This window comes from Gadus chalcogrammus, chromosome 20, assembly GCF_026213295.1.
Source record: "Gadus chalcogrammus isolate NIFS_2021 chromosome 20, NIFS_Gcha_1.0, whole genome shotgun sequence".
Taxonomy (NCBI): Eukaryota; Metazoa; Chordata; class Actinopteri; order Gadiformes; family Gadidae; genus Gadus; species Gadus chalcogrammus.
In genome coordinates, this window is record NC_079431.1 from 20,442,231 (window position 1) to 20,447,359 (window position 5,129).

The following is a 5,129-nucleotide window of genomic DNA, read 5'->3' on the forward strand; positions in this document are numbered from 1 at the left end:
ATCAATGCTGAGGACTCTCTCCAGCGTGTTGCCTGAAATTCTTCATTTATTTTTATTAAACATGTCTCCACAGTCTGCTGGAAGAGAATCCCGTCCATTAAATCATCTTTAAATTAATTGACCATTGTACCGGACGGGGATGGTTTACGCTGTCCTTAAATGCACTGTAACCGTGGTCTTTTTAAAGGCAATTTTTTTTTCATACGATACAAGAATAACAAAGAGTTGAATGATGAACGACTAAGAAGATGACTGATAGAGGGAGCGGCCAATCATTGCAGGCTAATCTATAGATGAGGGAGCGATAGAGAGACAAAGAGAGGGAGGTAGAGTGATAGCCGGACTGACAGAGGGAGAGGGAGATACAGAGAGAGGGAGTAAGTGAGTGAGTGAGAGAAAAAGACAGAGGGAGAGAGGGAGGGAGAGGGGTACAGAGAGAGTGCTTGAGGTAGTGAGTGAGTCAGAGAAAGAGAGGAAGGGAGATAGAGAGAGGTGGACTCCACGGCCCTGGGCCACTTATTTCTTCCTGGTCTGTCCTCTGCTACCTTGCGTGGAGGTGCTACTGCCGCCGCTGCGAGGTCCTGCTGGGACCTGCCACTCATTCCTCACATTCCGGCCCCTTTCCTTCCCTTTCTCTCCATAACTCCTTCCTCCCTCTCTCCTCTGCCGCCCCAGGGCCCCGTTTCTGCTCCGTGTGGTGGGACGGGGGCCGGGGCTCGTTGTGTGACAGTCTGCTCTCCCTCTTATGAAGAGCTTTGGTTTGTAGTAATATCCATTAAGGCCATTTTGAGTCATTTTGAAAGGGAGGAAAAAACTGTGTGTGTGTGACGGTCGTGATGTACAGCAAACGCTGTGAACTGAGGGAAACCTGTTTTTGAGGGAAACCACCTCAGCAGTAATAACAAGAGGCACGTCGGGCCACCGGGATTTGTGCATCTGTCTCAGCAGCTGCCCCATCCTGCAGCAGGCCGCAGAGCAGCAGCATGCATTCCGCTTGCCTACCTACAAGGGAAGAGGGCATGGAATGGAGAGGGCGCTCCACCGGGCTACCATCCGACCTCTGAACCAACGCGCTCCACCGGGCTACCAACAGACCTCTGAACCAACACGCTCCACCGGGCTACCATCCGACCTCTGAACCAACGCGGTCCACCGGGCTACCATCCAACCTCTGAACCCCTGGCTACCATCCAACCTCTGCCCTGAACCAATGAGCTCCAACAGGGCTACCATCCAACCTCCAGCCACGACGAATCTTCAAGGAACATTGTGTGTGTGTGGGTGTGTGTGTGTGTGTGTGTGTGTGTGTGTGTGTGTGTGTGTGTGTGTGTGTGTGTGTGTGTGTGTGTGTGTGTGTGTGTGTGTGTGTGTGTGTGTGTGTGTGTGCGTGTGTGTGCGTGTGTGTGTGTGTGTGTGTGTGTGTGTGTGAGTGTGTGTGTGTGTGTGTGTGTGTGTGTGAGTGTGTGTGTGTGTGTGTGTGTGTGTGTGTGTGTGTGTGTGTGTGTGTGTGTGTGTCCATCCATGTACAGCAAAGGTGTGTGACTGTTAATGCATATATACTTCTGCAGGGTGTGTGTGGGGGGGGGGGGGGGGGGGGGCGCGGGGGGGGGCTGGTGGTTAACAAAGAGATCTGCCACAGATGGGGGGGGGGGGGGCACACGAAAGGCTCACCTACCACCCAGCGTCACGTATAGCCTTTATCTCCGCCGGAGCGACCACATGAGAGGAGCAGGAGATACCTCGCTGTCACATGACTGATGGGCCCCTACTTAAAGGGAAATTCCACCTTCAGGGAAAATAAATGAAACCGTTTATGTGAGGCTAAGTGGAGGGCAAACATCCTCTCTCCACACAGCTCTCAGAGGGCCTGTCTCACCGCCAGGTGTGAGCTTCATGACTCATTACAAGCCTTTTTAATGGAGCTGTTTGTGACATCACAAGTGGGAGTGTCCACACAGATGTTTACAACGAGTTCTCCCCATCATGCAGCTGGGGGTCACCAGATTGGGACAGCACGGTGGCTAGGGGGTTTGAGTCCCAGCCCAAAGGTTTCGGCTCTGTGGCCCAAAGTCGGCAGGGGATTTGTGGGCATCCTTTGAGGAACCTCAACCCCTACCTGACCTAGACATTTTTGTAGTTAGCTCGTAAAAACGTGCTGCAATGCGCTAGATGACTAACTAGTCATAATAAACCGTAACATATGCAAACACAGTTTTACCATCCTTCAGTCGAACATATTCATCCCTATCGTTGGCTTGGATCCTACATCATCTCCCCCTAGACCTCCAAAGGTACCCGTAGACAGTGTGAAGGCAAGCACTCTGTGATTAGTACTGCATTTGGTGTGCCATGGATTTTTTATTTAACATGATGTAGCTAGAATATGTAAGGGATAATGTATAGAACGCCGGTCATTATCGAGAAAATAAGCCCCGACAGGGCGAACAGGACACCGACACGCAGCGGAGGTGTCTTGCTTCGCCATGAAGGGGCTTATTTTACGATAATGACCGGCAAAGTTCTATACATTATCCCGCTTATTACACGGCTACTTGCCAAAACGAAACAATTTATTTACAATGTATTTGTTACCAGCATTCATAGTGTTGATCAGCAGAGAAATAGTCCGCCCAAGACGTTGACATCGTTGTCGTCGCTTAGCAACCGACAGCGCTTGGGTTGATACAGAGCTATAAAGAGAGAGAGTTGCGACACTTCCATTGGACTCCGTTGTAGCGCCTACTTCCAGGGTATGGAGCCTCGAATAGTTCCAAACAACCATTTTACGGCGTAGGAGACCGTTCATTTCCATTGCTGGCCGCCGAGTAACTTCTGAGGTAAATTGATTAAATAGCTACCTCTTTTGAATTGTCAACTGTCTATATTGTATCAGAGGCCCTTTATGATGCATATACTGATCTTTATTTGTAAATGCACAGCGTAATTATATATATATTTATCTTGGTAGACGACCGATTGCTTGCTAGTTTGTCAGCTCGATTTCACCATCTGTGAAGGTATCTCCAGGGGTAAATTGATTAAATAGCTACCTCTTTTGAATTGTCAACTGTCTATATTGTATCCGGACCTTTATGATGCATATATTGATATTTATTTGTATATGCACAGCGTAATTATATATATTTCTATCTTGGTAGACGACCGATTGCCTGCTAGTTTGTTAGCTCGACTGCACCATGTGATGGTATCTACACCAACAATTACAAAGTTCAGTACTAGTGAATCTAACTTTTATTTAGTTAGTTATTTATGTTGAATTACTAGGATAATTTAGGTTGATTTAAGGACGGGTTTTATGATGCGATAGCTAGTAGAAATAACAGTGTTTGTTTAATTATATCCTGGAAAGGGTGATGTTCAGCACATGAAGCCCTACAGATGCCGCCGATTCAACAATGCTGATTATGATGGGCGGTCAATTTAACCTGTATGGCTTTTTCGTTTTAACTTCTTGTTGACTGAATTGTTTCTCTTTCTTAGTGCCAAATTGATTCTCTTTCTTAGTGCCAAATTGATTCTTTTTTGTTTTGCAATAGCCCTCTCTGCCCTCTCTCCTTCTCATTAATTTTTCCTTTTCTAGTTGCCTTATTAGGTCCTCCACAGTCGCCCCATCAGTCCCTGGCAGTCTGGTCCCTGGAGCAGCTGGCCCTGGCAAAAGTTATTCCTTCACTGTTGACCCCTAACTGACTGGCCCTCGGCACACAAATCCCTGGATCACCCGCCACTGGATCACCTGCCACTGGATCACCTGCCCCTGAATCACCTGCCCCTGGCAATGTGGCCTCTTGATTGCTCTCTCTGTCTCCTGTGATGTCCTTTTCAACGCTCTTGAAATCCACCTAAATTTCTCCCTCAATCTCTGTAACAATTACAAGGTAATGTTGCTGTTATATGCATTTTGCCTTTGCATTTGCAACTACTGTCATCTCCAATGTAAGAAAATGAATTAAAGCAAAACATTTCTGTAATGTGAATTAAATCATCTGCCACAATCAGAAACCAATACAATTTATAAATGGATCTACCGGCAATTGTTAATTGGGTAGAAATGTGTCGATTATCTACATTGTGTGCAAATCCTCAGAGAATCCCTGCCTTCTGGTTGTTTTTTAAACTGAATGTACAAATATGAATTATTTAATCTCATTAGGAGTGTAGTCTATCCTTGAATTACATGAAATGGGGAATATTGTTAGCTGCATGGATCATACCGAAGTTTAATTTGGCGCAATATGTGTGGTCCGTTGCACTTGGTTCCGGAGGCACCCTCACAGAAGGGGGTTTCCTCCTCTTCGGTTTAGGGCGATGGATGAAAACTGTTGGGCCTGCATCGGGCCTCAACTTCAACATCCTATCTACTTTTGTGGCTTTGAATTGGTCATTTTCAAAGTGTACCTGTAGGTAGGCTTGTAAGATCAGTTTCCATTGCACTTCAAATATCATTGGAAAGTCATAATTCTCTACACTTAGAATTATTATGCCCTTTGAAATGCTAGCAAGTGATCTGAACATTACGTTACATCGTTTTTGACTGTTGCTGACTGTCAATAAGTTTTGACGGCTGACCATTGCCATCCATTTCTCCCTGCGCTCTTGGTCCTTGGGGAAGCCGTGATAACCCTTCTCGGACCGATTGGAGCATCCAAATGCTGCACAGCCAACCATGGTATGACCATTGATCTATAAAATGTTAGTTGTAACCAATGAACCATGACACCATTGAAGATCACAGAGCGGGTAACAACTGTTCCTCAACCACTTATGCCCCGACTTTTGAGAATAGGTTAGAGGTCAGAGTTCATGACCAAACGAGGATCCTCCCTCCTAAACCCATTTTGAATTTGCTCAGGGCTATTCTAAGTATTGTAATGGCATAAAGTATAGTATATTTGCAACGTTATATGTTAATGGTTAAGTATATAGTGTTCCCTGCTGTGTCCATTGTTGAATCTGTTCACACAATCGCAATCACTTGTTCTTGTCACACTAATTGTTTAATAAAAAAAATACAATTTCATTCATCCAAGCGTAATGAGTTGTTATTCTTTAATATATTTGATACTTTGTGTGGCTTATATCTTTAAATGATCATGGTAGAACATCTTGAA

At 45.6% G+C, this 5,129-nt stretch overlaps 1 long non-coding RNA gene across 1 annotated transcript; it reads left to right on the plus strand.

Annotated features, from left to right (window-relative positions):
• Positions 1-2,750: 2,750 nt before the first annotated feature.
• LOC130373141 (uncharacterized) lies at positions 2,751-4,909 on the plus strand. The gene is made up of 3 exons (XR_008893482.1): positions 2,751-2,837; positions 3,371-3,448; positions 3,602-4,909. It is a non-coding gene; the product is annotated as an uncharacterized LOC130373141 (long non-coding RNA).
• Positions 4,910-5,129: the final 220 nt, after the last annotated feature.